This window comes from Heterodontus francisci, chromosome 13, assembly GCF_036365525.1.
Source record: "Heterodontus francisci isolate sHetFra1 chromosome 13, sHetFra1.hap1, whole genome shotgun sequence".
NCBI classification, from domain to species: domain Eukaryota; kingdom Metazoa; phylum Chordata; class Chondrichthyes; order Heterodontiformes; family Heterodontidae; genus Heterodontus; species Heterodontus francisci.
The window spans coordinates 40,344,353-40,358,074 of NC_090383.1; positions in this window are offsets into that span (position 1 = coordinate 40,344,353).

Here is a 13,722-nt window from a genome sequence, read left to right on the forward strand (position 1 = left end):
ACACATTAATATTGATAAATGATAAGCAAATTGCTCAAAATAAATGTCACCTATTATTCTGTCTGCCTCTTTTGAAGGATTTTGAACTTTTCAATATGAACTTTTAACACTTGTTTTCAAAGAGGCTGGACTTGACCCTCAATTGCTGATAAAAGAAGACAGAACTGTCATCTTGAGAAAAATCAGAATGCTGGGAAATCAGGCCATTAACGTGTCCTGCAATGCATCATGGATGCTTTCACTACAATATTGGCAGGATACAGTTTTGCAGAGACAGTGGATAGAATCTGTCAACAAAACTGACCTTGGTAAGAAGAAGCAATTGGCAGTTGCAAAGACAGCAAACGCAGCCGAGGAGACTGATAAGCCAAATCTGACATGATATTCAACAACAGATATTGAAGAAAAAACCTGCAAAACAGACCATTCTGCAAGGGCTCTCAGGAGAACTACATGCAATGGTGTAGGATAGGAACATTCTTAGTCTCCCAAGGGACCTGATCAGCCCTTTGTCGTGAACTGTGCTGACTAGAAAATGATTGTATGAAGAGCCACTACTTTCTGGTAAAAATTGCTGCGCCTGTATGAGAAATAAAGTTCTTTAAAGTTGCAAAGTAGCGATATGGTCTTGCTTGATCCTTTTGGATTCTCAACAAGAGAGAAAGAAAAACAACACATTGCATAAATCATCTAAATCTTTTTACAACACCTTAACTACTACTTAATCAACTTCTTAATCCCCAGCTATTTCCTATACACCAATCATAGAAAAGCTATGAATTAAAATTAGTTTGAATTGATAGGATCCATATTAGTGTATATCTTATATTAAATCAAGCTTCTTGAAAAAATTTGTTTCAGAGATTATTTGAAAAAGACATTCTTAGACTCTAATAAAACAGGAAATACACAGACCTGAAACACTGCTTCTGTTTCTCTCTCCACAGATGATGCCTGACTTGCTGTATATTTCCAGCATTTTCAGTTTTAATTCAGTAAAGGGTCTACATGGGACCATTTTTTAAACTAGAAATCATGTCCAGAATGAAATCAGATTCAAGCAGAGTAGGAAAAATATTACTAAGGTGAAGCAATTGCGCTGTCACCTGCTACAGTCCTCCAGCAACTTCAATTTTTAAACATGCTGTACAATTCACAGAAGTGTGAAGAAAATTTTAGTTCATAAATAAGTAGCTTCATTTTATAATTTCAAAAAATATATTGAATTGCCTCTAGAGATATTGGAATTCCTGTATTGTGGATAACTCTGTTGACAAAGGGACTTTCTGCTGGAACTTTGAAGTATCCCAGTTTTGTTAACCCCATATCCCTTGGACCAATAAGTCATCCAAAGTGAATTACAATTTATTTGAGCTACTTGGGGAAGAAGAACTCAAGCAAGGGAAGTCAGACTATAGGATTGTTGTGTGACAACTCAATCATCACACGAGGAGACTCAGGTACAGGTTCAATCGACTTATTCAAGCGTACGCAGGGAGAGGCACTACCTTGGGTATTCCAAGGGAATACTTAACTTTACATTCAGGAACACAAACATATATACCGTTCTTATCATACAATGTGTTCAAACAACGGATGATCGGTATGATTGACCATACACTTTAATTAAAACAATGGTGATTGATTACACTTTCCAGTGAGCACACTTCCTCAGCCTTATCGATGCACACTCCAGATGGCTCCACACCGAGCTTTTTATCTCTTTGTTTCCTCATTATTCTAACATTCCAAAGAAACAGTTGACTGCATGGCCTCGAGGCCCCCGGCTCCAGCCTTCACTCCCTTATCCTGACCTTTGCCCAACCAGCTTGTTATTCTTCCCTCATCCTGGCTATTACATTCTGTTGAGATGCTTTTCTAAAACTCAACTTATCAGAACAAAAGCTGCTACCTGCCATTAACCTACTAACTAGATCTGCGAACTAAAATAGTCTTATTTAGTTTTAACCAAGGAAGAATTCATGCAAAGGCTTAGATTCATCAGGAAGGTGGTGACAGAGCTGTATAACATTCTTCAAGAAGATCTTCAAGCAAACCCCAGGGCATATCTTGTAGCCTGTCTGATACCAGTAGCATGACACCCAAACCACTTTCAAGTTAGGTTCACATTTGCTTTGTGTTAGTAAGCAGCTGCGCACCAATGAGCACTAACAGGCAGTTCACAGATTCAGCAGCTTCATCGTGCAGCCAAATCAAAAGATAGGTGGAAATGAGTGGAGGAGGAGACACAGAAATACACAGAAAATGTTTATGGCCATTTTGTGAGCAGCCTCAGGAGGTCCCTTTAGTTGGTTAGACTACTCAAGGCATAGGGCTGGATTTAGTGGAGAAGGCAGGGCTCCCGGCACTGGGCCAAAAAGGTGGGAGAAGCCCACCTCAGCCTTTTCGTACCCTCCACCCCCGGAGTGATCCTCCAGTGTTTTCAAGACTAAGTGTCCCACACTGTGATCCCCATCCCTTTAAAGATGGGGATCTGCCTCCAAGAGCTGCCAACCAATCAGAGGGCCAGCAGCTCAGCAGTATCAGCAGCACCACTGGGAACAGTGACCACTGCTGGTACTGCAGAGGCCTTGGACCCAAGCCCAGCACTAGAACACCGGTCCTCATGTAAGAGAGATGGGGTCACCGGGGCCAGTCCGGAAGGCCCCGTCGAGGGGAGATGGGAGCAAGGGGTGTAGTCCAGGCGAAGGGGGGTCCATGTAGTTGCAGGTTTTGCCGGCAAGGGTCCTCTGTGGGCCACAAATTGCCCATGGATGGATTCCCCCCACCAAGCCCAAAGGGAGTGTGCCTTGTTTTACAAGGTGCCCTCCCTGCAGAGCCGAGGCACCCCCGCCCCCCCGCCGTGGTTAGATCCCAACATTGGCGGGAAGAGGCCCTTAAGTGGCCATTACCACTCAATTCCTCTGTCATTGTAAATCCATCCATTTCTCACGTTTTACCTCCAAACAGGCAAGGCAGGCTTACACTGAAGGAAACAATGTGCTGTGAAGTGTAAAGTTCCTCCACTGATTCCTGTCTCAACTTCTTCTGACATCCTGTAGAAAAAGAGGACCAGGTTTTACAATGAGCGACTGATAAAGATGGTAAACAAGTGAAGGACAGCCTTGCTAGTCACCCTGAGTTGCGGCCATGGTTCATAAATTCCCATCTCCTGCTTTCTTAACCCTTTCTCTTCTGTTGTTCCACAGAGCTATCTCCTCAAATGCAGTATTGTGTTGCAGATTCATGTTCTTCCCATCATGTCATACACAGTCTTTGCCTGCCAAACCAATGAGTATGATTGCGTGATTTGACATTGGTGATGATGAAAGACACTGATACCCATGTGCTACACAGGTGTTCACAGGTTGTCATCACACAAACAGGCATTATCCATAGGAGTCATAGAGTCATAGAGTTACACAGCACAGAAACAAGCCCTTTGGCCCATCATGTCTATGGCAGCCATCAAGCACCTAACCATTCTAATCCCATTTTCCAGCACTTGGCCCGTAGCCTTGTATGCTATAGAATTTCAAATGCTCATCTAAGTACTTCTTAAATGTTGTGATGATTCCTGCCTATACCACCTCTTCAGGCAGTGCGTTCCAGATTCCAACCACCCTCTGGGTGAAATTTTGTTTCCTCAAATCCCCTCTAAACCTCCTGCTCTTACCTCAATTCTATGCCCCCGGTTATTGACCCCTCCACTAAGGGAAAAAGTTTCTTCCTATCTAACCTATCAATGCCCCTCATAATTTTGTATACCTCAATCATTTCCCCCCTCAGCCTTCTCTGTTCGAAGGAAAACAACCCTAGCCTTTACAGTCTCTCTTCATAGCTGAAATGCTCTAGCCCAGGCAACATCCTGTGAATCTCCTCTGCACCCTCTCCAGTGCAATCACATCCTTCCTATAGTGTGGTGACCAGAACTGTACACAGTACTCCAGCTGTGGCCTAACCAGCATTCTATACATAACCTCCCTGCAGTTATATTCTGTGCCTCGGCTGATAAAGGCAAGTATCCCATAAGGCTCCCGAACCACCTTATCTACCTGTGCTGCTGCCTTCAGTGATCAATGGACAAGTACACCAAGATCCCTCTGACCTTCTGTACTTCCTGGGATCCTGCCATCCATTGTATATTCCCTTGCCTTGTTAGTTCTCCCAAATAGCATTACCTCACACTTCTCAGGATTAAATTCCATTTGCCACCGCTCTGCCCATCTTACCAGCCCATCTATATCATCCTTTAATCTAAGGCGTTCCTCCTCACTATTTACGACACCACCAATTTTCGGGTCATCTGCAAACTTACTTATCATACCTCCTATATTCACGTCTAAATCATTAATGTACACTACAAACAGCAAGGGTCCCAGCACCGATCCCTGCGGTACACCACTGGTCACAGGCTTCCATTCGCAAAAACAACCCTCGACCATCACCCTCTGCCTCCTGCCACTAAGCCAATTTTGGATCCACTTTGCCAAATTGCCCTGGATCCCATGGGCTCTTATCTTCTTAACCAATCCCCCATGTGGGACCTTATCAAAAGCCTTACTGAAGTCCATGTATAGTACATCAACTGCTTTACCCTCATCTACACATCTAGTCACCACCTCGAAAAATTCAATCAAGTTAGTTAAACACAGTCGCCCCTTGACAAAGCCATGCTGACTATCCCTGATTAATCCCTGCCTCTCCAAGTGGAGATTAATCCTGTCCCTCAGAGTTTCTTCCAATATTTTCCCAACCGTTGATGTTAGACTCACCGGCCTGTAATGCTCCCCCACTGACACTTCTACCACTTGTCCAGCTTCATTCCCGAGGATTAGGTCCAGTACTGCCCCTTCTCTTGTAGGACTTTCTACATACATGCTCAAAAAGCTCTCCTGTATGAATTTTAAGAATTCCGCCCCCTTTAAGCCTTTTACAGTAAGACTATCCCAGTTGACTCTACCAGTCATGGATGAGCTGGACATACAGCCAACAAAATCGGAACTCAGTGATGCCATTGATTCTCTAGCCAGCGGAAAAGCCCCTGGGAAGGACAGCATTAACCCTGAAATAATCAAGAGTGTCAAGTCTGCTATACTCTCAGCACTACATGAACTGCTATGCCTGTGCTGGGACGAGGGAGCAGTACCTCAGGACATGCGCGATGCCAATATCATCACCCTCTATAAAAACAAAGGTGACCGCGGTGACTGCAACAACTACCGTGGAATCTCCCTGCTCAGCATAGTGGGGAAAGTCTTTGCTCGAGTCGCTCTAAACAGGCTCCAGAAGCTGGCCGAGCGCAGCTACCCTGAGGCACATTGTGGCTTTCATGCAGAGATCGACCGTTGACATGCTGTTCTCCCTTCGTCAGATACAGGAGAAATGCCGCGAACAACAGATGCCCCTCTACATTGCTTTCATTGATCTCACCAAAGCCTTTGACCTCGTCAGCAGACGTGGTCTCTTCAGACTACTAGAAAAGATTGGATGTCCACCAAAGCTACTAAGTATCATCACCTCATTCCATGACAATATGAAAGGCACAATTCAACATGGCGGCACCTCATCACACCCCTTTCCTATCCTGAGTGGCGTGAAACAGGGCTGTGTTCTCGCACCCACACTTTTTGGGATTTTCTTCTCCCTGCTGCTTTCACATGCATTCAAGTCCTCTGAAGAAGGAATTTTCCTCCACACAAGATCAGGGGGCAGGTTGTTCAACCTTGCCCGTCTAAGAGCGAAGTCCAAAGTACGGAAAATCCTCATCAGGGAACTCCTCTTCGCTGATGATGCTGCTTTAACATCTCACACTGAAGAGTGCCTGCAGAGTCTCATCGACAGGTTTGCGGCTGCCTGCAATGATTTTGGCCTAACCATCAGCCTCAAGAAAACGAACATCATGGGGCAGGACGTCAGAAATGCTCCATCCATCAATATTGGCGACCATGCTCTGGAAGTGGTTCAAGAGTTCACCTACCTAGGCTCAACTATCACCAGTAACCTGTCTCTAGATGCAGAAATCAACAAACGCATGGGAAAGGCTTCCACTGCTATGTCCAGACTGGCCAAGAGAGTGTGGGAAAATGGCGCACTGACACGGAACACAAAAGTCCAAGTGTATCAAGCCTGTGTCCTCAGTACCTTGCTCTACGGCAGCGAGGCCTGGACAACGTATGTCAGCCAAGAGTGACGTCTCAATTCATTCCATCTTCGCTGCCTCCGGAGAATACTTGGCATCAGGTGGCAGGACCGTATCTCCAACACAGAAGTCCTCGAGGCGGCCAACATCCCCAGCTTATACACACTACTGAGTCAGCGGCGCTTGAGATGGCTTAGCCATGTGAGCCGCATGGAAGATGGCCAGATCCCCAAAGACACATTGTACAGCAAGCATCGCCACTGGTATCAGACCCACCGGCCGTCCATGTCTCCGCTTTAAAGACATCTGCAAACGCGACATGAAGTCCTGTGACATTGATCACAAGTCGTGGGAGTCAGTTGCCAGCTTTCGCCAGAGCTGGCGGGCAGCCATAAAGGCAGGGCTAAAGTGTGGCGAGTCGAAGAGACTTAGCAGTTGGCAGGAAAAAAGACAGAGGCGCAAGGGGAGAGCCAACTGTGTAACAGCTCCGACAAACAAATTTTTCTGCAGCACCTGTGGAAGAGCCTGTCACTCTAGAATTGACCTTTATAACCACTTCAGGCGCCGCTCCACACACCACTGACCACCTCCAGGCGCTTACCCATTGTCTCTCGAGATAAGGAGGCCAAAGAATCCCAGTTGATATTAGGGAAGTTGAAATGCCCTACTATTGTTACCCTATTATTTTTACACCTCTCTGAGATATGCCTACAAATCTGCTGCTCTATCTCTCCCTGACTGTTTGGAGGGCTGTAGTACACTCCCAGCCAAGTGATTGCCCCCTTTTTGTTTTTAAGTTCTACCCATATGGCCTCATTTGAAGAACCTTCTAAAATCCCATCCCTCCTCACTGCAGTAATTGATTGCTTGATCAACAGTGCAATGCCACCTCCTCTTTTATCCCTCTCCTGTCACGCCTGAAGATTCTATACCCTGGAACATTGAGCTGCCAGTCCTGCCCCTCCCTCAACCATGTCCCTGAGATAGCAACAATATCATAATCCTATGTGTTAATCAACACCCTCAATTGGGCGGCACCGTGGCGCAGTGGTTAGCACCAGAGCCTCACAACTCCAGTGACCTGGGTTCAGTTCTGGGTACTGCTTGTGCAGAGTTTGCAAGTTCTCCCTGTGACTGTGTGGGTTTTCGTCAGGTGCTCAGGTTTCTTCCCACAGCCAGGTTGATGGGTAAATTGCCCTTAGTGTAGGTAGGTGGTGGGGATGTGGTAGGAAATGTGGGGTTCATGTAGGATTAATATAAATGGGTGGTTGTTGGTCTGCACAGACTCTGTGGGTCAAAGGGCCTGTTTTAGTGCTGTATGTATAAATAAAAATTCCTCTATCTTACGAGTAAGACTCCTTGCATTAAAATAGATGCAATCCAGCCTTGCATTATTCGCTTGTGCCTTAACAGATCTATATTTGCTCTGCCTTCCAGACTGACTCAGTTGTCAAGTCAAGGGAGAAATTGTCAAGTGCTGTCGTTGAGGATGTTGATAAAGAAAGACAGGGGAGTTCTTCTCTATGTCCTAATCAGTATTGTTTTAGGTACATATGCCACATTTGGAAAGCCCCAGCTGCTGATGAATGTTTTAGCAACTAGCATGGGTATGACATCTGGCATCTACCATTATGGCAAGTAGATCCCTACCCTTCAAATTCTGTTTGGTGGAATCACTGTGTGTTGTCTACAAAGTTTCCCTCAACCTGCTCAGTACTGAAGCGTATGTATGAAACAAATACAATTTTAAGATATTATGCTGCATGTCCTCGATTTTTATGAAGGAGGGTGGAGGAAAGGATGTGGGGATCCTGGTTGAGACTGATACTCCTGGTTCTTTTGGAGGCATGGAGGCCTGGCTAATCTCAGCAGCAGGACCTCATTTTAATAAAACTGCCATGATTCCCACACAATATGATTCACCACCTGGTCGTCAGGTGGAAGCGGAAATTTGGCGGCAGGAGGCCACAGCCAGGGACACCTGGGAATGATCCTCAGAAGTCAGTTGGTGGAGGGTTCCCAGGGCAATCGCGATGTGCAATCGGCATGGGGTGGGGATTCCCTTGTGGTGTGCCATCGTTATTTTTTTTACACCTCTCTGAGATATGCCTACAAATCTGCTGCTCTATCACTCCCTGACTGTTTGGAGGGCTGTAGTACACTCCCAGCCAAGTGATTGCCCCCTTTTTGTTTTTAAGTTCTACCCATATGGCCTCATTTGAAGAACCTTCTAAAATCCCATCCCTCCTCACTGCAGTAATTGATTGCTTGATCAACAGTGCAATGCCACCTCCTCTTTTATCCCTGGTGCTTCCCTCATGATCTGGGGTGTGGATATTGTATGGGGAGATACAAAGACATTTTTGGCTTTTACCTTGGCCCGTTCTAGCCAATCAGCTCCTCCCACCATGGTTATGCTGCCAGACATCAGTCAGTGCGGTACTCCCCTGATTTTACATGAATAATACATTGTTGTGTCACTTACATAAATTGAGCCATGACTTTTGTAACTTAAGTATACCCCTGCCTGCGTTTAGTGGGAGCTTCATCGATGGCCTGAATTGCCGTGTTAATACTATAGTGGCAGGGAGTCAAGAAGCTTAGAGACGGGAGTTTGACATTGAATTATATTGAATTTACAGAACAGAAACAGGCTGTAATGGGTTCTTTATGTTGCCTGATGCGGAGTCCAGTTTGCTGAAGATCTCAAACAGGTTTATTAACAGCTCAACTATTATACACAGTACAGAGCAAACTATTTACAGAACATTCAGCTGGGTGTTACAGTTGCAGTAACCCTGACTGCGAGTCACATTGAGGATACCGTCCATCGTGTTCTGTGGCACTATCACTGTGCTAAATGGGATAGATTTCGAACAGATCTAGCAATGCAAAACTGGGCATCCATGAGGCGCTGTGGGCCATCAGCAGCAGCAGAATTGTACTCAACCACAATCTGTAACCTCATGGCCCGGCATATCCCCCACTCCACCATTACCATCAACCCTGGTTCAAAGAAGAGTGCAGGAGGGCATGCCAGGATCAGCACCAGGCATACCTCAAAATGAGTTGTCAACCTGGTGAAGCTACAACCCAGGACTACTTGCATGCCAAACTGCATAAGCAGCATGTGATAGACAGAGCTAAGCGATCCCATAACCAATGGATCAGATCTAAGCTCTGCAGTCCTGCCACATCCAGCCGTGAATGGTGGTGGACAATTAAACAACTAACTGGAGGAGGTGGCTCCACAAATATCCCCATCCTCAATGATGGGGGAGCTCAGCACATCAGTGCGAAAGACAAGGCTGAAGCATTTGCAACAATATTCAGCCAGAAGTGCCGAGTTGATGATCCATCTTGGCCTCCTCCTGAAGTCCCCAGCATCACAGATGCCAAACTTCAGCCAATTCGATTCACTCCGCGTGATATCAAGAAACGACTGAAGGCACTGGATACTGCAAAGGCTATGGGCCCTGACAATATTCCGGCAATAGTACTGAAGACCTGTGCTCCAGAACTTGCCGCGCCCCTAGCCAAGCTGTTCCAGTACAGCTACAACACTGGGATCTACCCTGCAATGTGGAAAATTGCCTAGGTATGTCCTGTACACAAAAAGCAGGACAAGTCCAACCCGGCCAATTATCGCCCCATCAGCCTACTCTCAATCATCAGTAAAGTGATGGAAGGTGTCATCAACAGTGCCATCAAGTGGCACTTGCTTAGCAATAACCTGCTCAGTGACACTCAGTTTGGGTTCCACCAGGGCCACTCAGCAACTGACCTCATTACAGCCTTGGTTCAAACATAGACAAAAGAGCTGAACTCAAGAGGTGAGGTGAGAGTGACTGCCCTTGACATCAAGGCAGCATTTGACCGAGTATGGCATCAAGGAGCCCTAGCAAAACTGAGGTCGATGCGAATCAGGGGGAAAGTCCTCCGCTGGTTGGAGTCATACCTAGCGCAAAGGAAGATGGTTGTGGTTGTTGGAGGTCAATCATCTCAGCTCCAGGACATCACTGCAGGAGTACCTCAGGGTAGTGTCCTAGGCACAACCATCTTCAGCTGCTTCATCAATGACCTTCCTTCAATCATAAGGTCAGAAGTGGGGATGTTCGCTGATGATTGCACAATGTTCAGCACCATTCGTGACTCCTCAGATACTGAAACAGTCCGTGTAGAAATGCAGCAAGACCTGGACAATATCCAGGCTTGGGCTGATAAGTGGCAAGTAACATTCGCGCCACACAAGTGCCAGGCAATGACCATCTCCAACAAGAGAGAATCTAACCATCTCCCCTTGACATTCAACTGCATTACCATCGCTGAATCCTCCACTATCAACATCCTCGGGGCTACCATTGACTAGAAACTGAACTGGAGTAGCCATATAAATACCGTGGCTGCAAGAGCAGGTCAGAGGCTAGGAATCCTGAGGCGAGTAACTCACCTCCTGACTCCACAAAGCCTGTCCACCATCTACAAGGCACAAGTCAGGAGTGTGATGGAATACTCTCCACTTGCCTGGATGGGTGCAGCTCCAACAACACTCAAGAAGCTCGACAACATCCAGGACAAAGCAGCCCGCTTGATTGGCACCCCATCAACAAACATTCACTCCCTCCACCACCGACGCACAGTGGCAGCAGTCTGTACCATCTACAAGATGCACTGCAGCAATGCACCAAGGCTCCTTAGACAGCACCTTCCAAACCTGTGACCTCTACCAACTAGAAGGACAAGGACAGCAAATACATGGGAACACCACCACCTGCAAGTTCCCCTCCAAGTCACACACCATCTTGACTTGGAACTATATCATCGTTCCTTCACTGTCGCTGGGTCAAAATCCTGGAACTCCCTTCCTAACAGCACTGTGGGTATACCTACCCCAAATGGACTGCAGCAGTTCAAGAAGGAAGCTCACCACCACCTTCTCAAGGGCAATTAAGGATGGGCAATAAATACTGGCCTGGCCAGTGATGCCTACATCCCATGAATGAATAATAAAAAAAAACATGGCTACATCCTGGGACTTAGGTCATAGCATACTGAAATCTTAAAGGTGACCATATAACATCCCATTTCTTGCTGAAGGTAAGTCTTGTATGCTACAAGTAGAAAACACATAAAATTCGATAACATCAAAATTAGTTATATGAGATAATAAAATTTACAGGTATAGAAGCTTAAGAGTCCTTATATCATTTCGGTGGTTTGACAACTCTTCCAGATCTGGTCATGGTATAATCTTCTGGGGATTTGGTTTTATGCTTGCCTTTTTTTGGTCTGCAGGCATGTTGTCAATGTGTTGGTTGTTGTCCTGTTGCTCCGTCACATTCTCATCGTCGGATTGTATTCTTTTGAATCTGCTGTGCGCAATTGGAGTATTGCCCACTTCTCTTAGCTGGCTTCAGTTGCTTCTCAATACCGCTCCGTTAGACATTGTAAACTTGTCGAACCTAGGCTTACTGCATACTTTGGATACCTCTGTGAGTGACCATGTTCTCATTGTGGAGTGTATGACCTTGACCTTCATGTCGGTCATCTTCGTTCTCCCTTGTTTTTCAAGCAGTATCTCCTGCATCACGGAGAATTTAGACAGATGATAGCTTGGCAGAATCCTTCACACTTGTCCACCAAACATGATCTCTGCTGGTGATGGTAAGCCCATATCCATAGGTGTAGCTCTGAAGTGGAGCATGGCAACACGAAAGTCTTGTTTCGTTGTCCGACACATCAGGATAAGTGCTTTGACTGCGGACCATTCACTCGGCAAGACCATTAGACATACAGTAATGTGGTGAGGACGTCACATGGTTTACGCCCCATTTGGCGCACATATCCCTGAAAGGTTTGCCCATATACTGTGGCCCATTGTCAGAAATGATTTCTTCAGGTGCACCAAATAGACTCAATGGCTGGAATTTTACACCCCTCCAAAGAGCGGGAAGGTGTCGAGGGGGCGTAATATGGAGCAGGAGGCTCAGGGAGCCCTTCCGGACACGTTCCCACCTCCACCGCCACTTTATGCAGGACAGCAGCGGCAAAAAATGACCCACCTGCCCCAGGCCAATCAAGGCTCTAAGTGGCCACTTAATGCCCGCTTAAGGGTCTCTGCCCGCTGCCACAAGGAGTTTACCCGTGGCCGGTCGGGCGGCTTAGGCCCAAGAGAAGCCGCCTGACAAAATCAGGTGCCTTTTCGACAGCCTGTGGGGCGGCCCTCATGATCAGGCACCCTGTGCGTGATGGAAGGCCGCCCCCGCTGCCCCAACCACACTCAACAACCCCCCCCCCGTCAACTCAATCGACCACCCTTGCCTCTCTGGGGCCCGACCGATCACCCCCAGCAAGGCACCAAAAACTTAACTTCCTTCCGGGCTCCCTGACATCTTCTTTGCCATGGCTGGGTTGCAGTCCCAGCAGTGGCCACCGCTCCCGATAACGCTGCTGGGACAGAGAGCTGCCGGCCTTCTGATTGGCTAGCAGCTCCGTTAGGTCAGACTTACTGCCTCAAGCGAGTGGAAGTCCCGACTCAGATCACTTAAAGGCCGGGGAACTGCAAAATGAAGATCGGATCCCCACTGTCTTTTCAATCGGTGGACGGCTCCCGTCCGCCAAGGGTAACATTCCGGCCAATGTGGCTGCAATGACCGCATTTGAAGAGTCTTTTACCTGTCTGACAATTGAAAATTTGGAGAAAAAATTGATGACTGAGACAAAGTCATCTCCATTCACAGTAAATATATCAGTGGCGATTTTGGACCAAGAGACTGATGGAATCCAGTGAGGGTGTCGGGGTTCTTTGCATTGTTGTGGCTGGTGGCTCTGGCATGCCTCACACATCCTCACTAAACTTTCAATGTCACCGTTGATCCCTGGCCAATAAACAGTGTTTCATGTAAGTCTTCTTCGCTCTATGCCCATATGGCCTTGGTGAAGTTGTGACAAGATGTCCTGTCAGAGAGCTTTTGGCACAATCACTTCTTTTCCCATGAAGCTCAAGATACCGAGTTTATCTCTATAAGGCTAAAAGCATCTGAGTGTTTCTGGCACCTCTTTCACCGTATCAGGACATCTGTCTATGATTACGCTCCACAGTACCTTCAGTTGTCGGTCATTTGCTGTTTCTGATTGTAGTTGGTCACATTTGTGTTGACCAAAATGCAATAAATCGATTTTTGAGCACATCTTCCACCTCGATGTCCATGCTGTCTACTTGTAAATCCAGTAGAACTTTATTCCTGCTCGGGTTTGGTAATCTTTTTGGTACCCGGTTTGTAGCAGACGTCAAAGTCATACCCCTGTACTTTCACCAAGAGGTGAAATGGTTTGCACCAGCTCATCTCCAGTGGTTTATGGTCATTTTCCGCAGTGAACCGAACAGGTAGATGTGGAACCTTGTGATCCCAAACACCAGAGCAAGTGTTTCTCACTCTATGTTTGAACAATTGGATTGTGCTGAGGATAAACATTTGGAGCTGAATGCAATTGCTTTGCCATCCCACAGGATGCGCACTCTTAGCCCTTTCTGTGAGGCATCGACTTCCAGGATTGTCTTCTTTCTTGGATCCTAGTAC